At 39.8% G+C, this 21,884-nt stretch overlaps 1 protein-coding gene and 1 long non-coding RNA gene across 9 annotated transcripts in view; one reads left to right on the forward strand and one right to left on the reverse strand.

Annotated features, from left to right (window-relative positions):
- appbp2 (amyloid beta precursor protein (cytoplasmic tail) binding protein 2) overlaps nucleotides 1-21,884 on the forward strand; it is a 299,366-nt gene that overhangs the window by 208,453 nt on the left and 69,029 nt on the right. The gene's annotated exons all lie outside the window — the stretch shown is intronic.
- Nucleotides 4,782-21,884, reverse strand: part of LOC138749433 (uncharacterized) — a 44,723-nt gene continuing 27,620 nt past the window's right edge. For 3 of the 4 annotated variants that reach the window (XR_011348632.1, XR_011348630.1, XR_011348631.1), the window contains one exon: nucleotides 14,443-17,616. This is a non-coding gene — a long non-coding RNA (uncharacterized lncRNA). Of the gene's footprint in view, nucleotides 5,139-6,635; nucleotides 6,749-14,442; nucleotides 17,617-21,884 lie in introns of those variants that run through there. The other variant, XR_011348633.1, reaches the window with a different exon arrangement.

A 21,884-nucleotide genomic window follows, 5' to 3' on the forward strand; every position in this document is an offset into this window, starting at 1 on the left:
AATTTTATATCTCTGGTTTTCCCTTCCTGAAGTCAACAATCAGCTCCTTGGTTTTCGTGACATTGATTGTGAGGTTGTTATTGGTGCATCATTCAATCTCTCTCCTATGTACTGACTCATCGCTCCTTTTTATGCAACCCAGTACCATGATTGTCAGTGAATTTGTAGATGGCATTGTGGTCATACCAAGCCACAGTCATAGGTGTATAGTGAGTAGAGCAGGGGGCAAAGAATGCAGCCCTGTGGTGCACCAGTACTGATGGAGATTGTGGAGGAGATGTTCTTACCTATCCTCACTGATTGAGATCTGGAAGTGAGGAAATCCAGGATCCAATTACACATTGGGGTGTTGAGTCCCAGGTCTTGGAATTTGCCGATCAGTTTTGAGGGGATGATGGTGTTAAATGCCAAACTGTAGCCAATAAAGAGCATCCTGAGGTGTTTCAGGGCTTTTTATAGAGCCAGTGAGATGGCTTCCACCGTAGACCTGTTACTACGATAGGCATATTAGAACAAATCCATATTGCCACTCAGACAGGAGCTGATGTGCTTCAACGCTAGTCTTTCAAAGCACTTCATCAATGTTGATGTGAGTCCCACTGGTCAATAGGCATTGAGGCAGCTTAGCACATTCTTCTTGGACATTGGTATGATTGACCCCTGTTTGAAACACAGGGGTACCACACACTGCCAGATTGAGATGTTGAAGATATCCTTGAATACGTTGGAAAGTTGGTCAGCACAGATTTTTAATATTCAGCTGAGTACTCCATCCGGACCGGATGTTTCCTCGGATTAACTCTCCTGAAGCCAGCCACACGTCATCTTCGGATCATCAGGGGACACAGGGGTGCGCGGTGATGGTTTTTCCTTGTTTTTATGTTCAAAGGAATTATGTTCAACTGGGAAGGAAGCTTTGCCATCTCCTACTGCACTAGATTTGGGTTTGTAGCAGGTTATGTCACTTAGACCTAGCCACAGCTGTCCTTCAATGTTTCCATTTTCATCCGGAAACTCAACTTCCCCCGTGAGGTGGCTTTCCAAAGGTCATATCTGTTCCTTCTGTAGTGATCTGGATCTCCAGACCTAAATGTCTGTGATCTGGTTCTCAGCAGGTTCTGGATTTCATTGATCATTCAGAGTTGCAGGTAGACAATAGACAATAGACAATAGGAGCTGGAGTAGGCCATTTGGCCCATCGGGCCAGCACCGCCATTTTAGATAATGGCTGATCATTACCATCAGTACCCCTTTCCAGCCTTATCCCCATAACCCTTAACTCCGTTACCCACAAGAGTCTTATCTAACTCTCTTTTGAACATAGTCAGCGAATCCGCCTCTACCACCCTCTGTGGCAGAGCATTTGGGGAAAACCCTGAATGATTCACTGGGGACACACTCATCCACAGCTGCGTTGACAGTGACACTCCACAACCAGCAGTAATGTCTCATTAACCAGGAGGGATAACAAAGTGCTGGTGTTGAATGAGGAAATGAGGGGAAGGTGATTTCTGATATTGCATGAGTGATTAATTGGCCAAAATGCTGACATCTTTTGGAATAATGGCATAGGATGAATCAACTGCACCTCATCACTTTGGGACTTTTAATTCATATCCCTTTCAAAAGTAGGCTTTTTTTTTTCCTCAGAGATTCCAGTATTTTCTGACTTGATTATGTGGTCACGTTTCTGCAGGCTTGAAGCTGCAGCCATTTGCCTCAGAGAAAAGAGTTACCCCGAGATAGAGCAGTTACAAGGCACCACTGATGCATAATTGCTATTCTATTATTATGTATGTTTTTTTATACTTAACTGTACCCTTGTGATTTGAAAAATTAGTTGATTTTAAGTGATGTAATGAGCATTTACATATTCCAGTTCAGTTTTTAAATTGTATTATTACAATTTTGCTAACCCGCATAAAGATATTGCATTGTGCTAAAACATTGATTATAAAACATTTATTTATTTCAGAATGGGATGTTTTATATATACAGTATAGAATGAATTTAACATTTGATAAATATGATTTCAAATTGATCTAAATAGAATTTTTTTTAAAAAATCAGAACCATTTTTAAAAATGCTCGAAGGAGGATTTCCATCAGTATTATAATCACATTTTTATCCTTTAACAGGTTGCTTGGCAACAATAGCTTGCTGTGTAAAGATTCTATTTTCATTTTCTTAATAATTTTGCCAGATCAAATCTCTGATTTTATGTAATATTTTGCTCTGACATCTCTGATGTCGCTGATAATAATATCAGTAAACAATTGTTAATTCAGAAGAAAGGTCATTGCACAGAACTATTATCTCAGAACTTGCCTCTTCCTAGCATCTGCAGTCTCCTAATCTGAGTAGAATTCTGAATTCCAGGCAGTCACATGCTGCAATGAACAATATCATTAAATGGCCGAGACAGGCCAGGGCAAGCTCTGCCCAAGACACTCCTTTGACAGATGGCAAAGCCCTGTCCCCAGATCAACCTATTCTCAGCAAAATATAGGCCATTAACTCCCTTTCCTGCTTCACAGATGCTGCTTGACTTGTTGAGTATTTCAAATATTTTTTGGCTTAATTTTATGTTACTAGCATTTGCTATACTTTGTATTTGAGCTCATTCAAATAATTAATTTGGGTTTATTTATATTTGATTTATGATTGGCCTGATTCCAAATATGTCCACTTAATCAGCCACCACCTCCCTCTTCTATGGAAGAGATTGTGGTTCCCACATTGGCTTCACCAACCACACAACAACTGGGAACCGGCTGATATATAGGATTAGGTGTTGCAATCCCTGAGATTTCAGTATTGATTAGAAGGATCCTCTCTCATCGCATTAGTACAGTTGGTTGCCTCAATTACAATAATGGAGGATTACCACTTGGGAATATTAACTGGTATTTGACAAAGAAATAAGTAATTCTCAATTTTGAAGGACTTATCAAAGAACAACGACTAGAATGGTGTATGATTCTGCATAATCTTGCAGAGTTTGTGTCTTCCCCTCAGCTTTGATTTATATTTTATTCTTTAAGGTCGTTTATGGAAGATCCCTGGTGGATATAATTACAGGAACAAATTACAGTGCAGTCAGGATATTAGAAACATGGGTCCACATAACAACAAGAGTAGGCCTTTCATTGAGGTAATGAGTGGTATCCCATCTGTTTACTCATCTTTTCCCCATATTTTCCCAGAACATAATAAAAGAAATAAGAATGAGATGACAGCAGAAGTTTATCAAAATAGAATGGAGAGATTACCGCAGTTTTACGTGGAATATCTGGTATTTGTCGATGTGTTATATTGATCTGCATGATCTCCACCATTTGGCATTCTTGACTGTGCTTCATGTGTGGAGTCCAGTGGCAGGGAACAAAATTACAGCAATATCCCAGTTTTATAACCTTGGAAATCCATCCCAAATATCTCCATGAATGTCGACAGCACAGGAACAGCATGTAGCTCCATTTATTTCAATGAAGATAAATCACTAGACAAAAGTTTTTGGTATGATGTGTTTTCTAATATGTTAACTTTGGTGAAACATATTTTGTTTTTGTTTTACTTTGCATTTGAATTGGTATTTTTATTGTTGATATTCATTAGCTTTTTATTCATTTTTTTGTCTATATGTCGAGATATTCAGCCAGAGGCCAAATTTGCTATCAATGATTTTTCAGCTAGGTTTGCAGGGCTTGCTTAAGATAGCACTTCAGTGCATAAGATCCTGCTGTGATGGAAGACACACACTGGTACAGATTGGGATAGTTTTGTCAGTAAGTTATCATTATTAAATATTACAAAAGACAAATTTATTCCGATTGCAGAATGTACAGTTGACTGTTGGCAAGAATTTTCTATTCAGTTATAGACCAGATTGGGCAAAAAGGTAGTGTTGACTTTTTTGTCAAGAATACATTAAAATTTAAAGAATGCTGTATTTTATGAAAAATTAACATTAGTGAAATGCTATTGTGATGGGCAAGGAAGGTATGGAAATAAGCTGGTATTTTAATGAACAACTTCAATGTAAGATAAATTTACATTGAGAACCCATATCTGAAAAGTGAGAAGAGGTTGCTCACATAATAATCTGTAATGGCATGTGAACCAAAACATAATATTCTTGGATAATAAATCCAATAGAATGATCCAGCTTGATTATCTTCAGGCAGGGGTAGCCAACCTTTTAATTTTTAATTTAGACATCCAGCACGATAACAGACCATTTCGGCCCACGAGTATGAAACAGGGATGGAGGTTAATTGGGCAGCATGGACTCGTAGGCCGAAAAGGACTATTACTGTACTATGTGTCTAAATTAAAAATTAAAAAGTTGGCCACTCCAGTTTAGAAATACTAAACAAAATGGAGGCATAAAATATTAGAAAGGCACTAACTAGAAAAAATGGAGGTTTAATTAATTGTTCATAATGACTTAGATCAAAGGATAATGAGAAAGCGATTAAAAGGCATTAATGAGCAACTGGGTATAGCTATTTATCTATGTGTGTGTGCGCATGCGTGTGTATATTATATCTATGTCTGTGTGTATGTATGTCGATGTGTGTGTGCGTGAACGCGTATGCATGCGTGTATATATTATATCTATGTGTGTGTATATATGTATGTAGATGTGTGCATGCGCGCGTATATTATATCTGTGTGTGTATATGTATGTAGATGTGTGTGCGTGCACGCGTATATTATATCTATGTGTGTGTGTATATATGTATGTAGATGTGTGTGTGCGCGTATATTATATCTGTGTGTGCACGCGCGCGTATATTATATCTATGTGTGTATCTATGTATGTAGATGTGTGCGTGCGCGCGTATATTATATCTATGTGTGTGTATATGTATGTAGATGTGTGTGTGTGCACGTACTACCATAAGCTAAATCTGCATGTTTTTGTAACAAGAATGTATTATTTATTATTGAAACAGTCAGTACAGCATGTAACAAACTCCCTCAAAATACCACAACAACATGGAGTCTTTCTCTCACTTGGCATTCAGTGAATTAGTTCCCTCTCAAAGCCCCTTTGGATGTCAACAATCACAGGCAGCCAGCATCCAAAGGGCCCACAACTGCTTCTCCAGCTCCAGGTTCCATCACTGCTCTAGGGATTAATTTGCAAAAGGTAAGGTTCAGAACAATGAAATATCATTGATGAAATCTAGTGTGCATGAATTGAATATTCTTTAAATTGCCAATTTTATTTCTCTTTTGTATTCCCACCAAATGTGTCTGCCTTATCATTGCTTCATTTTCTCTGTAAGAGCAGAACATAATTTGATTGACATTCCCTGAGGGGCTTGTGTTAAAAAAGCCAGTGGAGTTCACCATTATGAGCACAAGATAATTGGAAATAAAGATGTGGGGTGGGGGGGGGGGCTTCAAATGATGTTCAGATCTGTGTTTACTGTTTGCAAAGAGGAGTCACCCTCTAACCTGTCATTTGACATTTTTTTTAGACATACCGCACGGTAACAGGCTGTTCCAGCCCAAGAGTCCGTACTGCCCAATTACACCCAATTGACCTGCTTTTGAAGGGTGGGAGGAAACCGGAACACCTGGGGCAAACCCTCGCAGATACGGGGCGAATGTACACGCTCCTTACAGACAGCGCTGTATTCGAACCCCAGATGCTGGCGCTGTAACAGCATTACGCTAACTGTGCCACCATGATTAGCATATGTCTTGAATGTTTCTATTTTGAACATAATTCTTTGGCTCTGAACATTGGGTCGCTTTGCGTTAAACAGCACAATATTATTGGACCGTACGACTGACCCTCTGACACAATGTGGCATGAGGATTCACCAAAATACAGATTATAAAGTGGTTTTATTTGAGCAAAAAAGACAGATACTGAAGAGCAAACAGAAACAATGCAGATATTGAGCATTAGCCCGTCACACCCATTCACAGAAGAGAAACAGGAAATCAAAGTAAATCATTGTTTGAGTCTTTCAGTAGCTCCACATTTGTGGGTTTGGATGTTTTGCTATGATTTCAACAAGTATTTTTTTGGAACATCTGAGATTTGATAGAGGTATACAAAATGTAATGGGTATAGACAGAGTCAATGCAAGCAGGCTTTCTTCACTGAGGTTAGGAGTTATACCAACCAGAGGACATGGGTTAAAGGTGAAAATGAAAAAGTTTAGCGGGAACATTAGGGGGAACTTTTTCACTAAGAGAAAGAGCTGCCGGTTGAAGTGATCTATGTGGGCTCAATTTTAACATTTAAGAAAAGTTTGGACAGCAATATGGATGGGAATGGTGTGAAGAGATATGGACTGGGTGCAGACCAGAGGAACTGGGCTGAATAATAGTTCAGCACAGGCTAGAAGGGCCAAAGGGCCTGTTTAAGTGCTGTAATGTTCTACGCTTCTAAAGGCTATTTTTAATTAATATTTTTCGTGATCCCAGGGATTCATCAAATGTGCTGAACAAATAATGAAATAGCCTTGAAGTTCAGTCATTGTTCTCATGTGGGACTCTCCTTACATTGACTGTTTTTCTTGTGAACTTATTTATTAATCAATTACTTTGATTGAGTCACAGATGATGGATTTCACCTGCTATTGTTTACCATCAACCTGTAGCTTACCATTTACGAAGGCAGTGATGGTTCTCATTTGAAGTCATCTTAAATCTTCATTAAAATTATAGCATGTTCTCCATTCCCATTACTTATTCTCTCTCTCTCCAACATGCCAAGAACTGTAAAACAGAATCGTAAAACACTACAGCACAGAAACAAGCCCTTCAGCTCTTCTAGTCTGTGCTGAATTAATATACTGCTTAGTCCTAGTGACCTGCACCCCGTCTGTAGCCCTCCATATCCATCCCATCCATGTACCTCTCCAAATTCTTAAATGTTCAAATTGAGCCTGTATTCACCTCTTCAGCTGGAACACTCACACCACTCTCTCTGCTGAGAAGGTCCTCCTAATATTCCCCCTAAACTTTTCCCTGTCACCCTTAACCCATGTCCACTGGTTTGTATCTCACCTACCCTCAGTGGAAAAAGTCGGTCTGTACCTCTCATAATTTTAAATACCGCTATCAAATCTCCCCTTATTCTTCTGCGATCCAGTGAATAAAGTCCGAACCTGTTTAATCTTTCCCTGTAATTCAGTTCCTAGTATCCAGGCAAAATATAGTGTAAATATAAATATCCAAAGTTGACCAACTGCATGTTGAGTTGATGTTCTTATTTCAAATGAACCTATGTGTGATCAGCTCAGTTTGTTCAGGCAGAAACATCTGAGTTATTTTCTCTCTGTAACTTGACTGTCAATTGTTATGTCAACAAGATCTTCTTTGGCTTGGCTTCGCGGACGAAGATTTATGGAGGGGGTAAAAAGTCCATGTCAGCTGCAGGCTCGTTTGTGGCTGACAAGTCCGATGCGGGACAGGCAGACACGATTGCAGCGGTTGCAAGGGAAAATTGGTTGGTTGGGGTTGGGTGTTTCCTCCTTTGCCTTTTGTCAGTGAGGTGGGCTCTGCGGTCATCTTCAAAGGAGGTTGCTGCCCGCCAAACTGTGAGGCGCCAAGATGCACGGTTTGAGGCGTTATCAGCCCACTGGCGGTGGTCAATGTGGCAGGCACCAAGAGATTTCTTTAGGCAGTCCTTGTACCTTTTCTTTGGTGCACCTCTGTCACGGTGGCCAGTGGAGAGCTCGCCATATAACACGATCTTGGGAAGGCGATGGTCCTCCATTCTGGAGACGTGACCCACCCAGCGCAGCTGGATCTTCAGCAGCGTGGACTCGATGCTGTCGACCTCTGCCATCTCGAGTACTTCGACGTTAGGGGTGTAAGCGCTCCAATGGATGTTGAGGATGGAGCGGAGACAACGCTGGTGGAAGCGTTCTAGGAGCCGTAGCTCAACATCTCACTGAGAATAAATGCTGCCCAAACCATTGGCTCACACACAGCCCAAATATATCGTGCTCAGATGTTGGTTCAGGATGTTCTGCTGAATGTGTTACCACAGCAACAGAACATTGAAATATTGAACAGAAAATCTTCTATTGACTAGCAGTTTTTCTTTGATAAATTATGCATTGCAAAATATTTCAAGAATTAATTCCTTCCAGTTCTCAAAAATATTATTCTACAAAATATTTTTGATAGTTAATTTAAACAACTGATCATAAATCAGAACAGAAGGTTCAAGGGTAAACATTGTGTACGTGCGGAAGGAAATTTGAAACATGCATTATTTTTAAATCTAATGCTGCATACACAATCTGTCCCAAGATGTGAGAGGTGATTTGTTCTGTATCATCTTCACAATTCTGTTGCAGCAAAATTGCTTTATTGACTCAGTAGTCTTTTGGCAAGACGTAATGATTAATTTTGTTCAGCAATGGAAAGATTCCCAGCTATTTTTAAATTCAAGTATGAGTTGACAAGCACAGGGCTTTTGAAAAGATAGCAAGTAAAATTCCCACTCTCTTTGATTGTAATTCAACACCAGTTAGATGAATTGTGCAACAATATCGGAATCAGAATTTATTGTCAACCTGTCACAAAACTTGTTGTTTTGTGGTCTTATATAGGGCCATAAATTTCTATTAAAATTACAATTAACATAAATTATCATTAAAATAATAAATTTGTGCAAAAGAAAAAAGTGAGGTAGTGTCTGGTCGTGTCCATTCAGAAATCTAATGGTAGAGGAGAAGAAACTATCCTTGTGCTGCAGGGTGTTCATCTTCAGGCTCCTTTACCTTCTTCCCAGTGGTAACGGAGTGGGACCTTGAGGACAGAGGCGGCTTTTTTAAGACATCTCTTTTAGATGGCCTCGATGGAGACCTGATACCCATGATGGTGGTGGGCGAGTTGACAAATCTCTGTAGTCTTTTCCTGTCCTGTGCTTTGGCATCTCTATATGAGCCAGTGAAATAACCAGACAGAATGCTTGTCATGATACACCTGTAGAAACTTGCAAGATCTACTCGAATCTCCTCAAACTCCTCATGAAATATAGCCACTGGCAAGCCTTCTTCATGACTGCATTGACATGGAGGCTCCAGGACATATCTACAGAGATGTCGACACCTTGGAATTTTAAGTTCTTAACCTTTTCCACTGCTGACCCCTCAGTGAAGACTGGTTCTTAAAACATTTCATCACAGTCGATGTGAGGGCTACTGGGTGATAGTCATTGAGGCAGCTCACTTTACTCTTCTTGGGCACTGGTATGATGAATTCCCTTTAGAAGCAGGTGGAAACCTCCGACTGCAGCCAAGCACTTCCTACCAAAACTGACATTTCAGGGTGAACTCATCCAAAGGAAATTTCATACCACAGAACAAATTGAAGCATAATTGAATTTGAAATATTTCTCAGTTGTTTATGACATAAAAGGAGGCCATTTTAGAATAAGAGATCAGACAGAATGTTTTCCCTCAGATGATAGTTAATCTTTGGAATTCTCTACTCCAGAAAATTGTGAGGGTGATTATTGAATATATTCAAGGTGACGATTGGCAGATATTGAAACAACATGGAAGTATAGGGGTATGAATTAAAATGGGAAGTTCAGATCTGATCAGTCTTGATCTTATGAAGGTAGAGCAGGCTTAATAGGTCAACCAGCCTACTTTCAATTCTGATACTCCCATGTCAAAACAGGCATTGCAACTAATGAGGTACTTTCTTTTAATATACTCCCAGCATTCAAAAGAATAAAGTATTTTCTTTAAATGCACTCTTAGCATTAAAATTAATGAAGTATACTCTATTTTTCCCCTTATATCAGTCTTGTGGTAAACAGAGCAACCAATTTACTCATCAAGTCCAATAAAATGCAACGAAATAGCAAGCAGATAATTTGTTTTTGATTGTCAATTGTGGAATAAATGGAGATAACATATAACATATAACATAACAATTACAGCACGGAAACAGGCCATTAGGCCCTTCTAGTCCGCACCGAATGCCACTGAATTATTTTGTATCTATCTGGCAAGAAAAGCACTGATCAATAAATTCTTTTGCATAGGGCAATGTTTTTTATGCACCGCCCAAAGGAAATCCTATTTTTAAAAAAAACAATAATAACCAGTGTTTCCAGAGGCATCAAAATGGCTTCTGACTCATTGTATGTATTGTTTTACACACTGAAGCACCTTTGGAGGTCATACAGTTAAAATCCTTGTGCAATTGCATGGTTGCTGAAAGCAATGGCAACTCACACTGAAACAGGTTTTCAAGACACACTTGTGGTCGACCTCAGCATAAATTGAAAGGGAGTTCACTCATCCAGTGTGTCGTCAAGGAGGTTGATGTTTATACCATGGTTTTATCTTGCCCTTCTCACTCCACCCCCCAACTGAACTCTAAAGCCCCCTCCTGACAGATGATCACACTTCCAAATCTAGCTCGAAGCTTTGGATGGCACAGTGCAGCAACTAGTAAAGATGCCACCCAACAACTCCAACGAGCAGTTAAGGTGGATATCTGAGATACGTCGAAGGCCAGGTTGAATAAACAAAATGAGGGAGCACAGAATAGAAGGAAAGCAAGATCCAGTCCTGACTTCCAGTGTTGTCTGCATGCAGTTTATATGTTCTTCCTGTGACTATGTGGGTTTCCTCTGGTTATATTGTTTTTCTCCCACATTGTAAAGACGTGCAGGCTGCAAAGTTAATTGGCTGTAAATGGGTAGTTGAATTAATGAGGATAGGCGAGAATTAATGGTTGAATAGGATTGTTCTGTGAACCATCATAGGTTTGATGGGCTTAAAAGCCTCATTGAATGCAATAAGGGTAAATTAAATAAGAGTTTTATGTCCTTTGGCTGGAGAGCTGGCTCTGAACGGGCAATTAAAGCGTCATCGTCTGCAAAGAGTAGTTCACGGACAAGTTGCTCTTGTGTCTTGGTGTGAGCTTGCAGGCACCTCAGATTGAAGAGACTGCCATCCGTGCGGTACTGAATGTAAACACCGTCTTCATTGTTGAGGTCTTTATTGGCTTAATTCAGCATCATGCTAAAGAAGATAGTAAAGAGGGTTGGTGTGAGGACGCAGCCTTGCTTCACGCCGTTGTCAATGGAGAAGGGTTCGGAGAGCTCATTGCTGTATCTGACCCGACCTTGTTGGTTTTTGTGCAGTTGGATAACCATGTTGAGGAACTTGGGGGGGGGGGACATCCGAGGCGCTCTAGTATTTGCCAAAGCCATTTCCTGCTCATGGTGTCAAAGGCTTTGGTGAGATCAACAAAGGTGATGTAGAGTCCTTTGTTTTGTTCTCTGCACTTTTCTTGGAGCTGCCTGAGGGCAAAGACCATGTCAGTCATTCCTCTGTTTGTGCAAAAGCCACACTGTGATTCTGGGAGGACATTTTCGGCCACACTAGGTATTAGTCTATTAAGGAGAATCCTAGTGAAGATTTTGCCTGCAATGGAGAGCAGCGTGATTCCCCTGTAGTTTGAGCAGTCTGATTTCTCGCCTTTGATTTTGTACAGGGTGATGATGATGGCATCACGAAGGTCCTGAGACAGCTTTCCTTGGTCCCAGCAGAGCATGAAAAACTCATGCAGTTTGGTATGCAGAGCTTTGCCGCCAGCCTTCCAGACCTCTGGGGGGATTCCATCCATACCTGCTGCTTTGCCACTTTTCAGTTGTTCAGTTGCCTTATATGTCTCTTCCCGGGTAAGGACCTCATCCAGCTCTAGCCTCAAGGGTTGTTGAGGGAGCTGGAGCAGGGCGGATTCTTGGACTGAGTGGTTGGCACTGAAAAGGGATTGGAAGTGTTCTGACCATCGATTGAGGATGGAGATCTTGTTGCTGAGGAGGACTTCGCCGTCTGAGCTGCGCAGAGGACTTTGGACGGGGTGAGGGGCCGTACACCGCCTTTAGTGTCTCATTAAAAATCCCTGAAGTCGCCAATGTCGATGCTAAGCTGGGTTCATTTGGCGAGGCTAGTCCACCACTCATTTTGGATCTCCCGGAGTTTGCGCTGAAGGTGGCTGCATGCGAGATGGAAGGCTCGTTTTTTCTCTGGCCAGGAAGGTTTTGCAAGGTGCCTGGTGGGCAGCTCGCTTCTTTGCCAGCAGCTCCTGGATTTCCTGGTTGTTTTCGTCAAACCAGTCCTTGTTTTTCCTGGAAGAGAATCCCAGTACCTCTTCAGTGGATTGCAGTATGGCCATTTTCAGCTGATCCCAGAGGGTTTCAGGAGACATGTCCGTGAGGCAGTTTGCATCCTCGAGCCTTGCTTGGAGGTTTGCCTGGAAGTTTCCTCTCACTACGTCTGACTGCAAGTTTCCAACATTGAACCTCTTTCTGGGGGCACCACTGTTCTTGAACTTTGGCTTGAAGTGAAGGTTGAGCTTGCAGCGAACAAGCCGGTGGGCAATGTGGCATTCCGCGCTGGGCATGACCCTGGTGTGGAGCACATCTCGTTTGTCTCTTCCTCACAGCAGAACGTAGTCCAGGAGGTGCCAGTGTTTGGATCAGGGATGCATCCAGGTAGTCTTCAGGGTGTCTCTCTGCTGGAAAAGGGTGTTAGTAATGACAAGCCGCTGTTCTGCGCAGAGTTCCAACAGGAGGCGCCCGTTGTCATTGCACTTGCCGACACCATGCTTGCCAAGGATTCCTGGCCAGGTTTCTGAGTCTTTGCCGACGCGAGCGTTGAAGTCGCCAAGGATGACAACCTTGTTGGCTGGAGGGATGCATTGGATGTGGTTGCGCAGATCAGTGTAGAACTTGTCCTTTTCTGCTGGTTCCACCTGAAGGGTTGGAGCATAGACACTGATGAGAGTGATACGTCGCTTGTTTTGAAGGGGGAGTCGCATGTAACATGGATCAATAACCTTTAACACCTTGCCACACATCTGGAGGGTGCAAAGGGCCAGAAAGGGAGACTTTCCGCATATGATCCAAAGAAGTGTGGTCAGGTAAATTTTCCAGAAAGCAGACTATTCCATTGTGCTCTGGCCTGACATATTAATTCAATAAAACCCCCACAATCCAGCTCCTATGGGGATTGGTAGATGCCAGATTTGAATTTGCTGGTTGCTTGAGATTGCTTGTTGCATGATTGCTGAACTAACTGCTAGGGGGCGCCAATTTTTAACTTTCGTATTTTTTACCTTTTTATTTACCATTTGCTTGAATTCCATTTAACAGGGATTATACTGTAGTAGGGTGTGTGAAAAATTAAATAAACCATAAAACTACTCATGTGGAGAATACTACTTGCACAATTTCTATGCTTTAATTCTATGTTCGATGCCACCAACATCCCACACTTAACGTCACAGCAGCTGATTTGTGGAATTAATAAAGTTCAGTATTGGATTCATAAGCAGAAAAAGAGTAAATTGTGCTTTCAAACAGAATACAGGGCAATTCCCAGAAGAGGATGAAGTATCAGGAACAAGGTGGATAACAGTAGTTCAATTGTTTAAACAGCACACCTGTCACTGAGGAAGCAGTCTTGCCCAACACCAACTTTCGTTGGAGATAAAATCAAAGTTAAATTCAGAAAAATTACGGAAGGCCAAATAATGAACTAATTAAAATTATCATCGAGTGAATCAGGATTTTAACTCAGTAAAAGTTGAAACAATATTGCATCTTTTTAGAAATGAGGATGAAAGCTGCACTTCACATTAATTGTTGTGGATCTAAGGCCGATGCCAGGATCTGAACATTTGATCAGAGATGGTACCATAGCCGAGCTCTGAAGTTGTATTGGATTTTCAACCTCTGCCCTTCTGCAACCTCTTCTACAATCTATAACCTCCCTTAACTCTCCTCAGTTCATGTCATGCTCTTTTATTAATTTCTTCATATTGTTCTTAATTAAATTTGCCCTTTCACCCTGCTTTTTTGTTTCCCTCTTTTCCTTCAAGGCTCTCTCTCTAATACACCCTTATGACATTCCCTCGTAAAGCCTCCTCTTGACCTTAAAACCCATTTTGTCCTCATTTGGAAGGAAGGGGCATTTGCAGGTTTTCATTATTGTCCTGAGATGTTAAAGTAAGACCTTACTTGACTGTTCAAGCGGATATTAAAGGCAACAGAGCACATTGAAAGACTATTTGGGTCAATATTCCTCCCTTAAAAATTATTGATTAAAGTGACATAATTTTGCTGCTCTGGAATTTCTGCTTTTGAGGCAGAAGGTATGTTCTTTTTATTTAGATTTATTTCCTTTATTTTTAGCACACTGACATTTCTATTCTCAACTCATCATCAGTGGGTAAAAATAACAAGATCATGGCTACACAAGAAATTCTAAGTCATAGATAAACACATCATAATCACTTTTATGCTTAAAACCTTCTTGAAGACAATTTTCATAGCAGATACAATAAAAGCACATTATGAAATTTCAAAAATTGAAAAGGGAGGCTAAGAACAAAATGTTTATTAATAAATGATGAATTAATACACGGTTCCGCCATTCAATTGTGAAGATTTTAATAAAGAGGCCATCAATGCAAGATTTACACGATCTTACTAACAACGCTTTCTCCTTCATCTTACTTTAGGTTTACTGAGCAATTGTCATATAATTTCATTTATTCAATTACCTTAAATCATTGACCCTTCTTAGGGTAGATTCTACATTGTATTGCATTAAACTTTGTCCAATTTCTTTATAAATTGAGTGTGTTTATATCTAGCCTAACTAAGCCATCAGCTTAGCAGGATATATCGGGGAAAGTGGGAAGAGCAAACTCATGAACAGGGAAGATAAGGAAGAACAGTCGAAGCATAATTATGTTGAGCAGATCAGACTTCACACTGATTTAAGAGAGAGGAGTATGGTAGAATAAACCTGGAAGCTTTCAGAAATAAATATTTTCACAGAGGTGAGAATTGAAGCATTGCTTTGGACTAAGTTAGAGTTAATTGTGGCAGTAGAGTGAATTGAATGTTAAAAAATTTACTGTAAAAATGTATAAACGTTTTTGTAAAATAACATACGATTGTATTTTCTCTTCAATTTGAAGAGTAAGATGTCACCTGTATTTGACAACTTTTGAAGGACAAGTTGTAATATTCTTCCCACAGAAGATTTTTTGTGCATTTAAAATTGTCTTGTAAGTTATATCAATCAATTTTTCTATGGAATTAAAATAAGCCTACATATCATTACTGATATTTTCTTGCTTAGCTAAATCACAAAGTCATGTTCCAGCCAGTTAATTAGTGCAAAATCAAGTGAGTTGCAATTCATAACAAGTAATTTTTTTTAATTCTCAGAAATATTGGTATTAATATTGTTATTAGTTATTATTTTAAAAATCTTAACTAGTACATTCAGCAAGTGCTGTTATTTCAGTGTAACTGGTAGCTCAATGAATTGTTCCATCATCAAATGATAAGGTTGAATTTGAAACTACCTAGCCTCTCATTTCCATACCTGCAAAGTTTCCAGATCTTGCCACAATTCTTTGGCAATTTATGAAAATTACCACCTCTCCAGAATATTTAGAGCAAAATTTGGGTGCTGGCAATCAAATTTCCCAGTCTCTGAATATGTTCAGAATTTGTCAAGTATCTTGGACCACAAGCCACTAATCCTAAGAGGTGGAGCCTAGGTACCATTACCCTACTGTCAGGCTTGCCAATATGTGAAAGAAGCCAATAAATAGGTTGTATGAAGTGACGGCTGTGATGCTAACTGGCATATATCCTATTGCAGCACAAGGTTTGATGAGGCTGACAGAAAGCTACTAAATAGCCCAGGGTGGGGGTCAACTGCATATAATTGCACATGTAGGATCTCTAAAAGTTCATAAAGGGAAAGTAATACCTCAGGTACAACCTCCAGGTGGGATTTTCAGTATTATATCATGGGCACGAGAGTGTAAGAGAGGCAGGAATGGAAACAGTTAACCGTATAACCATTTACAGAGCGGAAACAGGCCACGTCGGCCTTTCGAGTCCGCACCGGTTCACTAGAACAACTCCACTAGCTCAAACCTCCCGCTCTCCGCCAATAACCCTCCAACCCCCTCACCTCCATGTACACATCCAACCTTCTCTTGAATGACAGAATGGACCCTGCCGCAACTATAGAAATGAATAAATGTATTCCATTGGAAAAAATAACATATAATTTAAAAAAGTCACATTATTTGAACAAATTTGGGAGCGTACATGGAACACAACAGAGAGGGCCTACCGCGGACCTCCACCTTCTGGTCCATTTAAAAAAAAACAACAGGCATACAAAAGTAAGGCAAAATGTAACCACATATGCATGGAATTCTGTTAGTATTACCTCACAGTTCGGCGGGCAGCAACCTCCTTTGAAGAAGACCGCAGAGCCCACCTCACTGTCAAAAGACAAAGGAGGAGAAACCCAACACCCAACCCCAACCAACCAATTTTCCCTTGCAACCGCTGCAACTGTGTCTGCCTGTCCCGCATTGGACTTGTCAGCCACCAACGAGCCTGTAGCTGACGTGGACATTACCCCTCCATAAATCTTCGTCCGCGAAGCCAAGCCAAAGAAAAACAAAGTCTCCCACAGTAGAACAGTGACATGTTTTTGTAAGCAGCGTGTTCTGACTCCCCAGTGCTAATCAATGTTCTGTGCCGTGTGGGAGAGCTGAACCAAAGTGTGCCCTTTGGGAGCATTCCACCCTCAAATTGAAAATATCCCATTTCTGCACATCATGTCTTTTTAGTCTTTCATTTGTCCTCATTTCTTCCACTGGCAACTCATTCCACATACCCACCACCTTCTGTGTGAAAAAGGTGTCCCTCAATTCCTCTTAAATCTTTCCCCTTTCATCTTAAATCTCTGCCACCTAGTTTTATATTCCCTTACTCTGGATTTTTAAAAAATCTACCTTATGTATGCCCTGCAGGATTTTAAAAGCCTCTGTAAGCATCCCTCTTGAATGAGTGATGAGAAAAGATTATGGCTGAAATGACCCTCACTCCCCACCATCTTTTCATAATTACATCAATCAGTCTGCCTTCTTAAAAATTGTGTTTGGTGTCTCTATTTCATTACCTTATCATGTCATGTATCTTTATTGATTAAACTCCCATCTTATCATCCTATCAGCCGAACGCTTAGTAAATCATCTTCTGGAGCATGTGAAAGAACATGTGATGTGGTAGATATGATGAGTGTTCCCACATTGACTTCACCAATGTGTGGCTATTAGTTCCCACACAGCTGAGTCTGGTGTCCAATTATCTGGGGCCCCTTGACACTGGATCAAAGCTTCCCTCTCTTAAATACATGCAATAGGTGTTGTGCATCAGTTACACCATGTTAAAAGAATTCACAGTTAGGAAACTTACTACACAATATAATTACAGGAAGAAATGGCCAAGCAATGAGTCATGAGAAAAGACATAAATGATTTCATTGTCACTTCCAAGATTAACATTGGACAAACTCTTTGAACAAATTACTCTTGTCTATCAATCTGGCAAGTAGAGCAAATAGAGACTTAAAGGTATTTATAAATATTAATTTTCAAAGTAAAACATGAATTTTTAAATGGCCTTTCTGTACTAGTTTTCTCATCCTTCCTGCCAGCCAGATTTTGTATATTTTCTGGAAATCAGTCTCGTAAATATTTGGTGCCTTTGGGATCTAGGAAGAGGTAAAAAGAAAACAAGAATCAGTTGATTCTTTTCCAACTGAACTTGATCCTCCTCTGCTGTCGTATTCTTCACTATGTTGTCTCCAGTATCATAGGAGAAGGATGGATAGATCAGTCTTGGATAGATTTGCCTGCTTTGGCAGCCTGTGTTTATTTTTTTATTCCAACCATTCTATGGAAAATGTCTGATTGGTCGAGCTATTAGAGGTTTCTCTTTTGCACTCGTGTGAGCATTGACAGTGTGTATTCACTTGTTAGTCAACTGTGAGGTTTTACAGACAAATTCCCCAACCATAGTTCACACATGTTCAACTCCTGTTCACATGCTGAACAATAATCAAGAGTGAGAAAGCTTGCTGATATTTCTCCTCGCATTGCATTGCTGAGGCTAATTATAGCCCCTGTCTGCAGAACTGCCTGAGCTCTGAGCTAACATCATAGATAGAGTATTAAATCATTTGGGTTTGGATCACTGGATTAACTTGCACAGTCACTCAGGAGTCATATAACTAAATTTATGTTGGTTATTTTAACCAATGTGTTTTGATAAATTATTTAATTCACCTGAAATATAACTGTTAAAGGTTTGTAATGAAGTCCTGGAGCAAGAACTTTCATGTCATTAATCATATCAACATTCAGTTTTCATGTTTAGTGGTAATCTTATCTTCTCCAGTGCAAAAGTGAGGTTAAAAGCCCAAGAGTTTTGGGGCCTGGGATTCACCAATAGATTAATAATTCAATGCAGGGATTATCAGGAAGATCAACTCCAATAAAACGAATCATCTGGTTCACTTATTGTTCCAGAATGTGATGCATAAGGCCAGAGTGCAAGCAGAGTATGTGCTTGGATCTGGACTGTGGGCAACTGGAGGTAAGGTTAGGGTCCAGAATTCCCAGGGTCAGGATGTAGGTAGTTTAATCTCACCAGTGGAAAAATTGTGCAATGTGACAAAAAAGTGAAATAAATGTAAATCGGATTAACATCTAATAATCTGGAAATCCGGCTAGATCAGCACTGCCTAAATCTGCAGGCATAGAATTATCAGAGTTTTGCTGCATCAAGGAATGATCGTTGGGCAGGAAGCAATTACAGTGATCATGTGTGGTGGGACCATGGATTTTAAATTGAGGACTTGCTTAAAGTGGTTCAGTAGCACAGTTGCATTGGATGGAAGGAGGTCAGTTGAAGTCAAGACATGAGCAAGAGGGTTTTGGATGAAATCAGCATTATGAATATAGACATTCTTGAACCATTTTTAAAAAATCCATTAAACCTGTAAAGCAAAAACAAAGAGACCATTATACCCAGCTTGGTATGAACTGAACCTTTGTGGTTTGCTCATGAACATAAGATTGGGCCAGTGATTCTCAACCTTTTTCTTTCCACTCACATAACAAGTAATGCCAATGCCATCAGTACATATCACTTTAAGTATTCCCTATGCCATAGGTGCTCTGTGATTAGTAAAGGATTGCTTATGGTGGTTTGTGAGTGGGAAGGGAAGGTTGAGAATCACTGCTCTGGACCCAATTGTTACTGAAATATTTTGCTTGAGAAAAATTGTCACTGGCCCATTTCCTTTGGAGTTATGAAACCGTGCAATTAGGGATGATTAAAACAGTAGTTTTCAAACTTTTTCTTTCCACCCACATCCCACCTTAAGCAATCCCTTACCAATCACAGAGCACCTATGGCATAGGGAATACTTAAAGTGATATGTGAATGGAAAGAAAATGGTTGAGAACCACTGGATGAGCCTTTCCTTCCATTTATTTTCCTCATTTATTCTCTGAGGCAGTTACTTTCTAACAACTTGTAAAATCAGACATTTCCCAAAGAATGGGGTAGATAAGAAATATGCATCAGCTACAAACACGAAGCCTCCCAAACTGATCCTATTCTTCCCCAATGTATTATCGTGAGGAAGTACATCTAGTTGAAAAAAATCATTGGACAAATTCCTATTCAAACTATTCATCAAGATTTTTGATCACCATTGTATAACTGCTAACAACAAATATAAACATTAAGTGTTTAAACTAATGTTCATTGTAAAATTTGTGTCATTGCAATAACTTTGAGATCAAACCTGGCAAGAGTTCAACTGAAATCTTGTTCCACAGAGACAAAATATCATGACAGAAAGTTATTCTTTTTTTCTTTGTTAAAACTCTGAAAATATGTTTCATTTGTTAAAAATCTATAACCGCAAGAGCCTGGTTGCATCAGCTGTTAAGTGCTGTTGTTTAGTAAATCTTTCTGGTTTTTGTAAACAGGATGAACGAAGCTACGTTCAGAAAATACATAATTGCTCCAAGGGCAAGGTAGACTGAAATAATAACAAAAATATATGATGATAAAATTATTCAACTCCAGAGAAAAGGCAAGAGTAACAAGATTTTTGAAAGAATTTTGGTCCTAATTTCAAATGACCTTCAGTTCTACAACTCTCCAAGATATTTCCTTCTGTATTTCTAATCACTTTATCATTTCAAATTTAATTGCTGCTGTCACTCAACATGTACAGGTGAGCTGAACATCACGACCTCCTTCCCAACCTAATGAATTTAACCATCAACATTTCTTTCTACTCTTATATACATATATTCAAGTGTAACCAGTTGCCATAGATGGTATTGAATTTATATGTTGTACTAGAAAAAAATATCAACAGCTGTCAACAATTTAGCAAGCATCACTGAGCAAATGGCGATGTCAGTACTGATTCTTCTAGAGTGTAAGTGGCTATGTAGTTTTATAACACAATAACTGCTAGAAAGTGAATACCCAGAAAATTCTGAGACCCTGACATTTTTGTACCTAAACAACAGATCAAAATCTCCTGCCAGCTTTTCACATGGGCACGCTGTGAAAATGCTACAACCTTAAAAGGCAGGTACATTATTGTGTATTCCCCAAGGCATTAGATCTATTTCTGCACCAGTCAGCTGGGTATGCTTGCCTGAAAGCCCAGAGGTTCTAAATTTTCCACTTAAAGTGATCTTCCCAACAAAAATACGTTCAGCCAAAGAACATTCTAAAAGATTAGTAATACCAGAAATAATAACGGTCCTGTTTGTTTGAAGGATTCTTGTATTTATTCAAAGACTTCAAACTGTTCTTGACCCTACATTGTAGATCCACTAGCTAAGAATTGAATTGCACTGATCAAGCTACAGTGTTCTCTCCATTCTCGTTGACATTGCAAACATGTCAGCACAGTTATAAATTCATGATTTGATATTTGAAATGCCCCTAATATTCTGCTTGATCATTTTCTGATGTGTGGATCTCTGCCTCTACTGGACAGCTAGCTGGCCCTGCAAATGTAGGTAGAGTTAGACACTATTTCCTTACACTTGGCTATAATTGCAGGAGTCAATAAAAACTACGATAAACTTATGCCCGGCATGGTGTGGACTCGTAACATTTCATTGTTTTGTTTCTTCAGCAACAGTGGTTACAAAATTTGCAATATCAAATCATGTTTTCATTTGATTACCTCAAATTGCACAATTGGTTATTGCTAAATTTCCCATGAACATAGTGGTAATTTTATCATTCCCTTTAGGTTTGCATCCTTCCATTCATGTCATTCATCTTTTCCTCTTGTTGTTACACCCTTTATAATTTCCAAATACTGTTTGAAGATAAGAACATAAGAAATAAGAGCGGGGTAGGCCATCTGGCCCATTAAGACTGCTCTGCCATTCAATGGCTGATCTGATGATAGACTCATCTCCATCTACCTGCCTTTTCCCTATATCTCTTAATTCCCTTACAATGTAAAAATCTACCCAAATATTTCAGTAAATATCTTAAATATTTGCTCCTCATCTCCATTCTAAATCTACTACCCTGAACCTGAGGCTATTTTTTTTACATTTTAGACAGACAGTGTGGTAACAGGCTATTTTGGCCCATGAGTCCATGCCACCCATTTGACCTACAATCCCCAGTACGTTTTGAAGGGTGATAGAAACTTGAGTCCCTAGGGAAATCCCACACAGGCACAGGAAGAACATACACACTCTTTACAGGCAGTGCGGGATTTGAACCCATGTCCCAATTGCTGGCACTACAAAGATGTTGCGCTAACCCCTATGTCAACTGTGCTGCCCTAGTTCTGGCCTTCCTGACCAATGGAATTAACTTACCTACCTCTATCTTATCTAAGGACCCTGGCAAATTTCTACAGATGTGCAGAGGAAAGTGTGCTGACCCACTGCATCAAGGTCTGGTAGAGGGATACCA

The sequence above is a fragment of the Narcine bancroftii genome, chromosome 14 (assembly GCF_036971445.1).
Source record: "Narcine bancroftii isolate sNarBan1 chromosome 14, sNarBan1.hap1, whole genome shotgun sequence".
Lineage (NCBI taxonomy): Eukaryota > Metazoa > Chordata > Chondrichthyes > Torpediniformes > Narcinidae > Narcine > Narcine bancroftii.